Genomic DNA, 16,014 nt, shown 5'->3' on the forward strand with positions numbered 1-16,014 from the left:
CCACAAGGGTCTCAGTGTATGATGCTCTGTCCTCCCTCCTGGTCTGTGAATGACCATATGCGCTCCTTTCTGCCATGGGGCTGAGGTGGAGGGGGCCCTGCTGTTCTGTGGAGGGGCCTAGACTGCAATCAGGTTCTGAATGTGGTCAGAGCCCCAGAGTCCTGTTCCAGGGGCAGAGGACAGAGCCCTGCATTCTCTCTCTTCACTCCCTTCCCTAGGATCAATGGGCTCATGCCCTGGGGGCTCATGCCCTGGGGGCTCCTGCTTACCGGCCAGCCTGCTTTTGTTCCTGGATCTGGGCTGAGGAAAGACCATATTGCGTGCTGTGTGCCCTGAGTGCTGGGCTCCACGTGATCACTCTGGCAGAGGTCCCCCAGCTGTTCCCCTACTTTGTGCCTGGTACTCCCCGGGGCGTAGCTGAGGAGACTGCCCCACTGCTGTGAGCCGTAGCTCTCAGCGCCCTGGGGCTGCCTCTGGGAGGCTCAAGTCCTTTTGCTCTGGCGGCCACCCCTCTGGTGGGCCGCCCCTCCGAATCTGGGGAGCAGAGCCTTTCTGCTCTTTTCCAGGTTGCCTTGAGTAGGAGAACTACCTCGCTGGGTCCCTCTGTGGGTTCTGTCTCTTGAAAGTTTAGTTAGAGTCCTTAGTTTGGAAGTGTTATGAGAGAGCTTCTAAGAGATGTTGCTCTCTTGTCGCCATCTTGGCTCCACCCCCCACGGATTCTATTTTTTAAGGAATTGTTTCTTCAGTCGGATTTTCTTTTCATTTGGCCAATTGTATTTTTTAAGAAATTGTTTTCTTCAGTATCAGGGTTTGTCCTTCTTTTTCCAATCTGTTGACTCTCTCTTGAATACCTTCCATTTCTTTTCCTAATTTTTCTTCTGCCTATCTTTTCTGAGCTTCTCTAAGAAGGCTTTTTGGGATTGAGACCAGTTCAAATTCCCCTTTGAGGTTTTGCATGTAGGTATTTTGATATATTTATTCCTCTTCTGAGTTTACGTTTGGACTTTCCCTATCACCATAGTGGCATTCTAAGGTCATTTCTTTTTTTTGTTTTTGGCTCATTTTTAAAAGTTGAGCTATGCTCTTGAGGCACAGAGGGCACTGTCCCAAATTTCTTGTACTGGGTGAGGGGCAGGGGCTTAGTCACTGGCCTTCTACTCTGGGGCTTGATGTGCTAGTAGCTTACCCATTGTGCTGAAATGTCTTGACCTAGTCACATCTGCTCTGCCCTGTATTTTAGAGTTGGCAATTTGCCTACTGCCTCGGTTCAAAAGTCTCACAGTTGACCTGTAGAGCCAGGAATCTGGGGCCTTAGTGCTGACCCATTCTGTGGCTAAGAGCTGGCTTTCCCAGACACCAATGGCTCCACTTCACTGTTATGTAGACCTTTCCTAAAGTCCTTCTAATTTCTCTTGGGCTAGAAATTTATTCACTCTGTGTGTGTGTGTGTGTGTGTGTGAGAAAGAGTATGAGAGAGAGAGAGAGAGAGAGAGAGAGAGAGAGAGAGAGAGAGAGAGCATTTTTATTGTTGTTTTATGGATTCTGTTGCACCAGAATTATTTTAGAGATTTAATTTAACATTGTTTCTGAGAAAAACTGGGGAGGGCTCAGGCAACTTCTTGGCTTCTCTCTGTCAGCTTGACTCTACCCTTCCCTTCTTCTCCTGCCATGTCTCAAAAAGCATTTATTAAGCACCTGCTATTTGCTTGGCACTATACTAAGCACTGAAAATACAAAGACAAAAGTGAAATAATATCTGCTTTAAAAGCGCTTTTATTCTAGTTGTGTTTATACATGTCTATATATAGGAAATATTATACAAAATGAATCAAAAGGAATTTGAGGAGGGAAGGTATCAGTAGCAGTGGGAACCAAAAAAGATTTTATGTATAAAATGGTAATCATTAAATAATCTGGTACTGACACAAGAAATAGAGTAGTGGATCAGTGGAATAGATTAGGTATTCAATATCCCATAGTAAATGACCACAGTTATTTGGCATTTGGTAAACTCAAAGATCTAAGTATTGGGGACAAGAAGTCACTATTCCACTGCTGGAAAACTGGAAAAAAAACTGTTTCAGAATTTAGGTGTAGACCAACATTTCACATCAAATATCAAGATAAGGTCAAATTGGGTGCATGATTTAGACATAAAGTATGATACTATATGCAAAGTAGGGGAGCATGGAATAGTTGACTTGTCAGATCTATAGATAAGGGAAAAATCTTAAACTAAGCAAGATAGCACCACAAGATATAAGATGGAAATTTTTTATTATATTAAATTTAAAAAGGTTTTGCATGAAAAAACCAATACAGTCAAGATTAGAAAAAGCAGAAAGCTAAGGAAAATTACTTTTTTTACAGTGTGTCTCTGATAAAGGTATCATTTATCAAATATATAAAGAACTAGTCAAATTTATATGAATACAAATCATTTCCCAATTGATAAAGGGTCAAAGGATATGAACAGGCAGTTTTCTGGTAAAGAAATCAAAGCCATATGAAAAAATACTCGAAATCACTATTGATTGGAGAAATACAAATTAAAACAACTCTGAGATACCACCTCACACCTACCAGATTAAGTAAATGAAAGAAAAAGAAAATGAGAAATGTTGGAAAGATTGTGTGAAAATTTGCTGATAGAGTTGTGAACTGATCCATCCATTCTGACAAAGAATTTGAAACTATGCCTAAAGGGCTATAAAAAGTTCGTACCCTTTAATTCAAAAACATAGCTACTAGATCTATACCCCAAAGAAATTTTTAGAATATGGGGGATAAGGACCTATTTGCACAAAAATATTTATAACAGTTCTTTTTGTTATGGCAAAGAATTGGAAATTGAGAGGATATCTATCAATTGGAGAATGACTGAACATGGTATGGCATATGATTGTAGCAGCATACTATTTTACTGTAAGAAATGACAAGCAGGCTGATTTCAGAAGAACCTGATAAGACTTATATGAATTAATGCAAAGTGAAATGAGCAGAATCAGAAGAACATTATACACAATAATAGCAATTCTGTACAATGATCAACTGCAAATGTTAGCTATTCTCAGTAAAATAATGCTCAAAGACAATTTCAAAGGATGCATGATGGAAAAATTTCATCAACCTCAGAGAAAGAACTCTGATCAATCTGAATGCAGATTGAAGCATACTGTTTTTCAGTTTATTTTTTATGTTTTTAATGTGTTTTTTTCATATTCCTAACATAGAGATCTGTTTTGCATGATTGCACATGGATAACCTATATCAAATTATTTATCATCTCAGGGAGAGAAGAAGAGAAAAAAGATAATTTGGAACTCAAAATTTTTCTAAAAAAGCAAATGTTAAAAATTATTTTTATAGGAGATGAGTTTTAAAGAAGAAGTAAGGAGGGAGGACCAAGGTAAAGGCTTTGAGTCAGGAGATGGAGCATTGTGCATAAGGAAAAGGAAGTACTCTGGTATGATACGACCATACATGTGGAATGGGGTTATATGTAGCAAGACTGGAGAAGTTGGAAGGAGGCTAGTTTTAAGAGAGCTTTAAAGGTAGAGTGTGGGAGTCTATAGTTGATTATAGAACTAGCAGAGAGTCATTAGACTTCATTAAGCAAGAGAATGTCATGGTTAGACCTGAGCTTTAAGAAAAATCTCTGTAAGTTATATAGAAAATGGATAACAAGAGGAAAGACCTGGGAGAGAGAGAGAGAGAGAGAGAGCAAATAGAAGGCTTTTTGCTATGCTCTTCAGAAAAGGCAATAAGGGCCTGAAGTAGAGTGGTGCTGTGTGGAATATAATAACCATGTGCTTTGGGACAGCTAGGTGGCTGCCTAAAGCACTAGAGCCTTGTAGTCAAAGGGATCTGAGTTCAAATCCCACCTCAGACACTTAACACTAGCTGTGTGACCCCTGGGTAAGTCACTTAACCTCAATTGCTTCCTCCTCCCACAAAAAAATAAATCTCATGCACTTAACCATAAAGATTGAATTTCTCTCCCACAAAACTCAGGATATTAGATGACTAGGGGGGAAAATACCATGGTTTATGAAATGTGCTTATTTCTGAGATTCAAATTTTAGTGAGTTTGAATAAAGAAACTCATTCTTAATTCTCTGCTTTAAAGTTTGTGGTAAGAGCATTGGATTTTGAATCAGGAGACTTGGGTGGGCATATCATTTTATCTCAAAAGATGTCACCTTTTTCATTTGCAAAAAGGGACATAATAATAGTTGGACTATTGATCCTCCAGTGGTGTTTGAAGAAAGAGCTTTATAACTTTACAGTGCTATGTGGGTTCATCTAACAAATGCTTTACTTGCAAAAACCCTTTGTGAACAAGTTATGGTATATGATTGTTATGGAATAAAACTGAGCTGTCAGAAATGATTACCTTGATGATCTTAGAACCAAGAGAACATCATATGCAGTAAAAGCAATTTTGTTTTAATAACATTTTGGAGTAACTCTTATAAATACCTAAATTAACAGCAAAGAACATATCAAGGAAGGTGCTATCTATATCCAGAGAATGAAGTGATAAACAGAAGAATGTACAGAATGATTTTACATTTAGTTATCATCTCCTCCTGACTTCTAGGGATACCCTTAAAAGGTTGCACATTTTGCCAACTCAAATTCCCATTATTGTGCATTCTCCCCAATATCAATTTATTCATTAATTAGTATCTCCTATATCATCTATATTCTCCAGCGATTATCACTAACATTTAACCAATTAATAGCAGCTATCTTTCACAAAGGGATATTTACTAAGAAGCTAAAAATAAGAGAAATATAAACAAGCCTTTGCCACTAAACCTACTTGGTCCCTGAGAAGAGTGTGTTCAAACTTAAAATGTCTTTTACAATGCATTCATCCCATCTAGTTCATTTCCACACAAGATGCTGCTGATCAATGAAATCATTTCAGATAGTAGCATCCCAGATGCTGGATCCAGTCCACTGCTGGCTGAATTTTGGCTACTTCCTAAAAGCTGTTCCTTCTAAACTCTGATCCCTGGGCCTCTACCGACACTATAAAACTTTTGAAATTTGTCATGTTGAGGGATACTCCCAATCACACTGACTTACAGAGAGCTAACAATAAATAATTTATGCCCATTTTTCAGTAGAAGAAATCACATTCTAGAACATTGGGTTCACATAACTTGGGTCTGATCTTCTCATTTATCATTCTCTTTGATTTTTTTCCTAACCTTGATTTTCTCTGTGAATCTCTGAATAAAAGAATTTTTCAGCTTTGATGAAAGTCCTTAGGATAATAATATGTCTAATATAAAATAGGATTTATTTTATCCAGTAAAAAGAGACTCATAGGGGCGGCTAGGTGGCACAGAAAAGAGCTCCAGCACTGGGGTCAGGAGGACCAGAGTTCAAATCTGACCTAAGACTTAATAATTGCCTAGTCATGTGACATTGGGCAAGTCATTTAATCCTCTAATGCCTTGTTAAAAAAATGGGACACATTACCATGCCCATGAAAATCAGAACAACCTTTCTTCCCTTTCTAGTGGGTCTCTTCTTTTCACCAGTGGTCTATAGAAACTCCTGCAGACATATCTTGGTTCCAAATGTGATGGGGCTTTGACACATAACCAGATTACCCAAAATAGAGGCACCCAAATGGAACCTGTTTCTAGGAGAAAATATTCTGAGTTCCCCTACCACATGGGTAGGAGCTCCTCTTTCTATTGACTGAGTAGGTTTACCAGACTGTATCTTTAAAACTACAAGACTTGGAGCAGTTAGATGGTGTGGGACTTGAGTTCAAATCTAGCCTTAGACACTTAATTATCTAGTTGTGTGACCTTGGACAAGTCACTTAACCCTATAGCCTTGCAAAAACAAAAACAAAATACAAGTCTAAGACAGTTTTATTCTTTCTGGTGATGTCCAGAGGAGTGTGGAAGAAGAGAGTATGAGTGCTAGGTACTGAGAAGGACTATCATCCTGCCTCCTTTTTTTAGATCAGGTGACTTTTTTGCATTTGGCATGGTTTTTGTTGCTTCATTTTTCAGTTCCAAGGGCAGGCAATGGAATCCCTGGATCCAGGTGCTTGACCCAAGATGACATGGATTCCAAGCTGGATGTTGAGTCCAGAACAAAAGTCCAGTGTGTGTGTGTGGGGTGGGGGTTAGACTTGAGACTTGGTGGTACCATGCTGTATAGGAACTGAGTTAAGCTGGATATTTAATCACTCTCTCCTCCTTAGAGACTGAGGCAGTATGGGGGTGGGGAGTGAGTAGGGAGAAGATTATGTTCCCATGTATTGGGGAAGATATTTGTCTATTGTTCTAGCTACATGTTTGAGGTAAATCATTGTTTAATGGTTAAATGGTATGGGTATGGGGGACTGCTAAGATTGAGGGAACACAATTGAAGGTGACTTTAACTAAAGCTAGAGAAACTAGAAACCCTTAACCCCAAGTAATGAGAACTCTGGAAATGGGTTGAAAGGTAACAAAGCTAGCCTTCAGGCTGTGGAGGCCAGGATAATCACCTTTACATTTAGCAGATCTCTACCTGGTGGAGGATACTTAGGATCACGAGAGCATCCTTTCCAGTGATCTATGCAATTTTCAGAACTTACAGCAATACTTTGATATTTTCCCCACCCTACCAAGAGAAAAGATTAAGTCAAATAAGTTAACAAGTATTTATTAACTGCCTAGTTTGTACCTCTGTGCTAAAACACAGGTAATACAAAGAAAGGATGGAAAAAATTTCTGCCCTCAAAGAGATGACAATCTAATAATAACTCTGTATAAACAACTCTACACAAACAAAATGTGCAGGATAAAGTGGATATAATCTAGGGACAAAGTGCCAACATTAAGAGACTTGAGAAAGACTTTTGGGGGAAAGTGAGATTTTTCTAAGGTTTAAAGCTACATTATGAACACTTTCTTTTTTTTATTTTATTTTAAAATTTTCCCCCTAGCTACATGCAAAAGCAAGTTTCAACATTTATTTCCAAAACCTTGAGTTCCAAATCCTCTCCCTTCCTCCCACCTCACTTCCTCTCATTGAGAAAGCAAGTTACTTGGTCTAGGTTAAAAATGTATAGTCATGAAGATGGCAGCATGAAGCTAATATGCTCTCAGCACTTTTTCCTACCAAAGATAAATGAAGCCTTTGCTCTGACATCCAAGCTACAGATCCCACCAAGAAAAAGAGAAGATTGAAAGAAGTTTTCAATTGTAGAGGATCTTCAGTGAAGGTCTGTCTCTTTGGGGGAAAAGGGGAAGTAAAGCCAGGAGGTATGAGAGGAGGCAAGACAGCAGGAGGCTCTTAGTCACAGTGTAATTCAGGTACGGGCAGCTTGACAACAGCAGAGGTCCCAGCAGCTAGATAAGCAAGCCTGCAGGGAAGATCCCAACTCCAAACTATTTTCATTTCAGTCTATTTACTACTCAATGATTAAACTGATCTTTCTAAAGTGCAGATCTGACCATATCACCCCTTAATTCAGGTTTCAATGACTCCCTCTAAGTTTCAAGATAAAATCATTTTATGTTTGAAACATTTTATAGCAAGGCAGCAGGGAGGATCCCAACTCCAAACTATTTTCCTTTCAGTCTATTTACTACTCAATGATCAAACTGATCTTTCTGAGGTGGGGGGAGGCCTTGATATTATGGGGGGCCTAGACTGTGATCAGGGTCTGAATGTGGTCAGAGGTAACACTGAGGCAAAATACTGGACTGGGTTGGGAACAAACCACTGCTAGATCAGAACCTGGACATAAAGTAGGAAACAAAGCTCTGCAAAGGCAAGGACTGGACTGCATAGGCAACATCTTGGCCAATGACAAACCAGGGATCAGACCCCAGCCCCAGCAAAAAAACCAACTTGGATCTATACTCCCTACACCCCAGAAGCAGAGCTATTAAAAACAAAGATGAGCAAAAAAAGCTAAGAGGGAGTTCACTATGGAAAACTACTTTCTGGTCATTTTTTCAGGAAAGTTTGAAAGTCCCCTGTTTCATTGAATGTCCATCTTCTCCCCTGAAAGAGTATATTCAGTTTTGCTGAGTAGTTCATTCTTGGTTGTAATTCAAGCTTTTTCCTTCTGGAATATCATATTCCAAACCATAAGAAGCTTTAAAATAGAAGCTACTAAATCTTGTATTATTCTCATTGTAGCTCTATGATATTTGAATTGTTTCTTTCTGGCTGCTTGTAATAATTTTTTCCTTTACTTTTCCTTGACTTGGGAGTTTTGAAATATGGCTATGCTATTCTTGGCAGCTTTCATTTTGTGATCTTTTTCAGAAGGTGATTGGTGAATTTCTAGGATATCACAGCAGTTTTCTTGGAGAATTTCTTGGAAAATAAAGTCTAGGATCTTTTCCTGCTCATGACTTTCAGGTAATCCAATATATTTTAACTCTGTCTTGGATCTGTTTTCCAGGCCAGTTGTTTTTCCAATGAGATATTTCACATTTCCTTCTAGTTTTTCATTCTTTTCAATTAGTTTCTTGATTTCTCACAAACTCAGCCGCTTCACTTAGCTCCATTCTCCATTTTAAGGAATTATTTTCCTTAGAGAGCCTTTGTATTTCCTTTTCCAATTGACTAATTCTACTTTTTAAGGCATTCTCCATTGGTCTTTTGGATTGCTTTTTCCATTTGACCCAAAATGGTTTTTAAGATGTTATTTTCTTCTTCTTTTGGTATTTCCTTTACCAAGTGCTGACTTGGTTTTCATGATTTTCTCACATTGCTCTCATTTCTCTTAACAATTTTTGCTCTTCTCTCCTTACTTGATTTCTAAGTAAGTTCTTCTATAGCTTGAGATTAATTTATATTTTTCTTGGAAGCTTTGGATTCAGAAACTTTGAATTTGTTATGTTTTGAGTATGTATTTTGATCTTCCATAGGACCATAGTAAATATCTATGATTGGATTTTTTTCTTCTGTTGTTTGCTCATTCCCCAGTCTCTGACTCAATTTTAACTCTTTGTTAAGGTGGGGCTCTGCTTCCATGGTGGAAGATGCACTCTCCAAGTTTTTGAGGGTTTTTGCAGCTGTTTTCAGGGATACACCTCCCCTCCCCTCCCCAGAGACCTGCAAGTTCTCAATTACTCCAAGGTCTTATGAGAGGCTATGACAGCTATCCTGATCAGTGCTCTGGGCTTTAGGTGACCATAGGTGCTCCTTTCAGTCCTGGAACCATGAGGAAAGCCCATGCTCTACTGCAGGCTGTGAGCTCTGTTGTGCTTTTGCTCCTTTTCCTGAGGCTGAGACCCCAGGCTGTGACCTGGATTTGAATATGGGTGAAGCAACAGAATTTTGCCTCAGGAATAGTAAAGGGACCCCCTTAGTGTCTGAGGGTTGAGTGTTCTGGAAGCAGCTTCTGGGTGGCTCCCTGCCTAGACCCTGGGCCTGATCCAGTTCCCCTGGACTGGGCTCCTGTCTCATTCTGAGGTGGCAGAGTTTTCCTGATGCCCTTCCTAATTATCCTTGGCAATCCCTACACTGAGAGGTCTGGAAACCACCACCTCTGTCACAGACCTAGGTGCCCCTAGGGACCAGGTCCCTGAAGTTTGTTCTTGGATGACTGGAGTCGGTTTGCTCTGCTGTGACCCAGGCTGTGCTTAGGTCCTTTTCCAACTCAGGTGTAGTAGACTCTTTCCACAGATCTTCCAAGTTGTCTTGACTGGAAAATTGTTTCACTCAATCTTTTTGTAAGTTCTGTCACTCTACAATTTGGTTAGAGCCATTATTTAAAGGTATTTGGAGTAGTTTGGGGGAGAGCTCACAGGAGTCCCTACCTTTACTCTGCAATCTTGGTGTTGCCTCTGAAGGTGAGATTTTTAGCTGGAACATAAAGGAAGCCAAAGAATCTAGGAGGTAGACTTAAAGAGGGAGAGAATTTGAGTCATGGAGTACCACAGTGAAAACACTTAAAGTTGGGCAATGAAGTGTTTTTTGCAAAGAACAGCAAGACAAGTTTCACCGGATTAAGGAATAAGTGGAGAAGACAAAAGCAAAAGGAGACTGGAAGAAGGGGTCAGGGTATAAAGTGTTTCAAACATAAAATGATTTTATCTTGAAACTTAGAGGGAGTCATTGAAACCTGAATTAGGGGGTGATATGGTCAGATCTGCACTTTAGAAAGATCAGTTTGATCATTGAGTAGTAAATAGACTGAAATGAAAAAAGTATTGAGGGAAGAAGATCAATTAACGTCTCTTTCAGTAGTATAGTAATGAGGTAATAAAGGATTATACCAGGCTAGTAGCAGTGTTAGGGGAGAGAAGAGAATATATATGAGAAATGTTATAAAGTAGAATCATAGGACTTAGTAACAGATTAGATATGGGGTGCTGAGAAAGAATGAATAAGGAATTAAGAATTTCATCTAGGAGTAGATCCAAGATGGCAACAGGAGAAGTGCCTCTCCTAAGGTGTTCTCTCCATAATATTTCAAAAATCATAAAATTATGACTCTAAATTTTCAAGAGACAACCCACAGAGGGATTCAATGAGGCAATTTTCCAATTCAAAGGTAACCTGGAAAATAGTGGAAAGGCTCCACTCCATGGGGTTAGAGGGGTGGCCCACCGAATGAAGGAACTTCAGTCTCCCAGAGGCAGCCCCAGGGTGCCTGGGAGCCCCAGCTCATGGCAGCAGGGGCAGTTTCCTGACCTACACCCCAGGGAGCACCAGGAACAACTTGGAAAATCAGTGGGGGGACCTCTGCTAGAGTGAGCACATGAAGCCCAGCTCTCAGGCACTCAGCGAGCAGCAGTGCCCACGGTAGCCCAGATCCAGGAAATGGAAATAGGTGGAGCTGGTAAGCAGGAGCCCCCAGGCAACTGAGCCTTCAGTGCTCAGCCTACCAAAGGTAGGGGAGTGGAGAGAGACTTCCGAGGTCTGTCCTCTGTGCCTGGACCAGGACTCTGGGGTTCTGACCGCATTCAGATCCTGATCACAGTCTAGGCCCCCCCCCATAGAATATCAGGGCCTCCCCCCACCTCAGCCCAGTGGCAGAGGGGTGCACTTGTGGTCATTCATAGACCAGGAAGGAATACAGAGCTTCACACACTGAGATCCTTGTGGGGGGTCCCAATAATACTCAAAAGGTCAGGAAGCACACCCAAACCAGGCACAGGCTGGAGAAATGAGTAAACAGAGAAAAAGAGAAACAGTATTGAGAAAAACATTGTCTATGATCAAAATACTCAATCTGAAGATGAGGAAGTACAAGCTCCTTCATCTAAAGACTCCAAGAAAAATGGAAATTGGGCTCAAGCTATGACAGAGCTCAAAAAAGATTTTTGAAAATCAAGTAAGGGAGATAGAAGAAAAATTGGGAAAAGAAATGAGAGAGATGCAGGAAAAACATGAAAAAGAGGTCAGCAGCTTAGTCAAGGAGGTCCAAAAAAATGCTGAAGAAAATAACATGTTAAAAACTAGCATAGGTCAAATGGATAAAGCAGTTCGAAAAGTTATTGAGAAGAATGCTTTAAAAAGCAGAATTGGCCAGATGGAAAAAGATATAAGAAAATCTCTCTGAGGAAAACAAATCCTTCAGATGTAGAATGGAGATAAAGGAAGCTGTTGACTTCACTAGAAGTCAAGACACAATACTTAAAACACCAAAGGAATGAAAAATTAGAAGAAAATATGAAACTCTCGTTGAAAAAACAACTGATCTGGAAAACAGATTCAGGAAAGATAATTTAAAAATTATTGGGATAGCTAAAAGTCATGATAAGGAAAAGAGCCTCAACCTCATTTTTAAAGCATTCCTACAGGAAAATTGCCCAGATATCCTAGAAGCAGAGGGAAAAATAGAAATTGAGAAAATCCACTGATCTTCCCCAGAAAGAGATCAAAAAAAAAAAAACAACGCCCAGGAATATTATAGTCAAATTCCAGAACTCCAAAGTCAAAGAAAAAATATCACAAGCAGCCTGTAGGACACAATTCAAATATCATGGAGCTGCAGTCAGAATCACATAGGACTTAGCAGCAACTACATTAAGGGCTTATAGGGCTTGGAATATGATATTCCAGAAGGCAAAAAAGCTCAGAATGCAACCAAGAATCAACTATCCAGCAAAACTGAACATCCTCTTCCAGGGGAATAGATGGACTTTCAATGAACCAGGGGAATTTCAATTGTTCCTGTTGAAACAACCAGAGCTGAACAGAAAGTTTGATCTTCAAATACAGGACTCAGGTAAAGCATAGAGAGTGGAGGAGAAGGGTAAAATATGAGGGACTTAATGATGATGATGAACTGCATGTATACCTGTATAGAAAAGTAATACTGATAATACTCATATGAAACTTCTCATTTAATAGATCAGGTAGAAGGAGCTTTTATAGATGAAGCACAGGAGGGACTGAATTTGAAGATATATTGTAAAAATAGAGTCAGTGGCTGAAAGAGAAGTGTAATGGGAGTAAGAGAAAGGAGAGGTGGAATAAGCTAAGTATTTCATATAATAAGAATTTTTTTATTGCAATGAGCTATTGCAATGATATTGAAGGGGAGAAGGCGAGGGGGGAATGATGGAACCTTTGCTCTCATCAGAGGTGGCTCAGAGAGGGAAAAACTCAATGGGGTATAGACACCAAGAGTAAAAAGAAGAGAAGGGGGACAGGGAGAAGGGGGGGATGTGAGTAATGGAGGAGAGGGTGAACTGTGGGGGAGAATGGTCAGATATAACACATTTTCTTTATTACTCCTTGCAAGGGTCTGGGATGGGATGGCCTATCTGGGACCTCTGGTCTGGGTGGTTGCTGGGCCTTAGGGGTGGTATGTGGGCTTGGAACCTCTTGGCCCCAGGGTCAGTGATCAGTCTGCTGTGCCACTCAGATACCCTATAGCACATTTAAGAAGAGGGACAGAGTGAAAGGAGAGAGAAAATATAGTATATGGTAGTGGGGAGGTATGAATGGAGGGTGTTGTGATCAACAATGGAAATGCTGGAAAAATATGGAAGTAGCTTTTGTGATGGACTTATCATAAAGAATGTGATCCACCCACAACAGAGCTGGTGGTGTTGGAACATAAACTGAAGCACATTTTTAAAAATGTTTTTTATTTTTATTTTTTCCTTTCCTTTCCTTTATTGCTCATTAGGGTCTATAATTTTGGGGCGGAAGGGGGTATTTTGTTTACCCTTAAACAAGAATATTTTACTAATGCATAAAAAAGCATCATTTGTACAAAAATAAAAATAAATATATATTTTTTAGGGTTTTTTGCAAAGCAAATGGGGTTAAGTGACTTGCCCAAGGCCACACAGCTAGGTAATTATTAAGTGTCTGAGATGGATTTGAACCCAGGTACTCTTGACTCCAAGGCTGGTGCTTTATCCACTACGCCACCTAGCTGCCCAAAATAAATACTTTTTTAAAGATTTTATTTATTTTCAGTTTTACAATTCCCCCCCAATCTTACTCCCCCCACCCCCCACAGAAATAAATTTGTCAGTCTTTACATTGTTTCTATATTGTACATTGATCCAAATTGAGTGTGATGAGAGAGAAATCATATCCTTAAAGAAGAAACATAAAGTATGAGATAACAAGATCAGACAATAAGATATCAGTTTTTATTTTCTAAATTAAAGGAAATAGTCCTTGAACTTTGTTCAAACTTCGCATTCTTTATCTGGATACATATTCTTTATCTGGATACAGATGGCATTCTCCATTGCAGACAGCTCAAAATTGTCCCTGATTTTTATACTGATGAAATAAGCATGTCCATCAAGGTTAATCATCACCCCCATGTTGCTGTTAGGGTATACAGTGTTTTTCTGGTTCTGCTCATCTCACTCAGCATCAGTTCATGCAAATCCCTCCAGGCTTCCCTGAATTCCCATCCCTCCTGGTTTCTAATAGAACAATAGTTTTCCATGACATACACATACCACAGTTTGCTAAGCCATTCCCCTATATTGATTTCCAATTCTTTGCCACCACAAACAGGGCTACTATGAATATTTTTGTACAAGTGATGTTTTTACCCTTTTTCATCATCTCTTCAGGGTATAGACCTAGTAGTGGTATTATTGGATCAAAGGCTATGCACGTTTTTGTTGCCCTTTGAGAGTAGTTCCAAATTCCTCTCCAGAAAGGTTGGATAAGTTCACGGCTCCACGAACAATGTAATAGTGTCCCAGAGTTCCCACACCCCTTCCAACAATGATTGTTATCCTTTCTGGTCATATTGGCCAGTCTGAGAGGTGTGAGGTGGTACCACAGAGAAGCTTTAATTTGCATTTCTCTAATAATTAATTATTTAGAGCAATTTTTCATATGACTATGGATTGCTTTGATCTCCTCATCTGTAAATTGCCTTTGCATATCCTTTGACCATTTGTCAATTGGGGAATGGCTTTTTTTTTAATGATATGACTCAGTTCTCTGTATATTTTAGAAATGAGTCCTTTGTCAGAAACATTAGTTGTAAAGATTGTTTCCCAGTTTACTACATTTCTTTTGATCTTGGTTCCAGTGGTTTTATCTGTGCAAAAGCTTTTTAATTTAATGTTATTGAAATCATCTAGTTTGTTTTTAGTGATGTTCTCCATTTCTTCCTTAGTCATAAACTGTTTCCCTTTCCATAGATCTGACAGGTAAACTAGTCCTTGATCTTCTAATTTGCTTATAGTATTGTTTTTTTATGTCTAAATCCTGTATCCATTTGAATCTTTTCTTGGTAAAGGGTGTTAGGTGTTAAGTTTCTTCCATACTAACTTCCAATTTTCCCAGTAGTTAAAAAAATAAATATAAAAAAAGAATTTCATCTAAATTTGGAAACTAGATAACTGGTAAGATGGAAGAATCTTTGGAGTGATAGATAAGTACAGAAGGGATATGATTGGGTTGGTTGATTGAGATCAGTTTGGGAGATGTTGAGTTGAAGATCTCTGTTGGACATTTAGTTTGAAATATCAAAAAGGCAGTTGGATATATGAGACTAGAGATCCTATATAAACAAAAGTGAGAATCATCTTCATAGAGCTGCTAATTGAATTCATTGGAGGTGATGAGATTGCCAAGTGAAATAGAATATAGAGAGAAGAAGGTTCAGGATAGAATCCTGTGGGTCACCCACAATTAGCATCCCCAGGACATTTTTGCTATGAAGGCAATATATATTGATCATATGACAAGAATCAAAGATGATAGCAATGTTAGGAGAAAGTAAGGAAGACCTTTAGCCTGGGCAGATCTCCAGTAAGAAGTCTTGGAAAAGAGTCTATGGATAAGTATGCAGAAACAGTTCAATGAGGTCATAGATGCATGTTTTGTGTATTTTGAATTATATGCTTCTAGAGGATACAATTTTATCTCTCTTCCACAGATTTCATAAAGTACTTGGAACAATAATACCAAGTACATTAAGTGCCTTACTTTTGTTGTTCAATCATTTCAGTCATGTCCTATTCTTACTGACCTCATTTGGGGTTTCCTTGGCAAAGACAGTGAAGCAGCAGCTCATTTTACAGAAAAGGAACTGAGGGAAACTGTTAAGTGACTTACCCAAAATCACAGAGAAATTAAATGTCTGAGGGTAGATTTGAAGTCAGGAAAATGCGTCTTTCTGACTCTAGGTTACTTTTGATATGGATAACAAAATAGATAAAATTTGTCATCTAGTAAATTGACTACAGGATGATAATGACTATATTCAAGAGTAACAGGAACCTGCTTTTTCTTTTCTTTTTTTCTTCTTTTCCTGTTCTTTATAATATTTATTTTATTTTCATTTCCATATTCTCTCCCTTTCTCCCCTTCCCAACCTTTTGAGAAGATAAATAAAACCTATTACAAAACAAATTGAACCTTCTTCTGCTTCACTTTTGACACCTTTGTCCATCCCTTCTTTCCATTTAAAGAAACAAGAAGTCCAATTCTGTCTGAAATCCAATGGCATATTCTCACATGATAATAAAGAAGATGTATTTCTAACTGTTTTATTGTGCTACCTTAAGTACCATGGAAACTTTCCAT

The sequence above is a fragment of the Macrotis lagotis genome, chromosome 7, assembly GCF_037893015.1.
Source record: "Macrotis lagotis isolate mMagLag1 chromosome 7, bilby.v1.9.chrom.fasta, whole genome shotgun sequence".
Taxonomy (NCBI): Eukaryota; Metazoa; Chordata; class Mammalia; order Peramelemorphia; family Peramelidae; genus Macrotis; species Macrotis lagotis.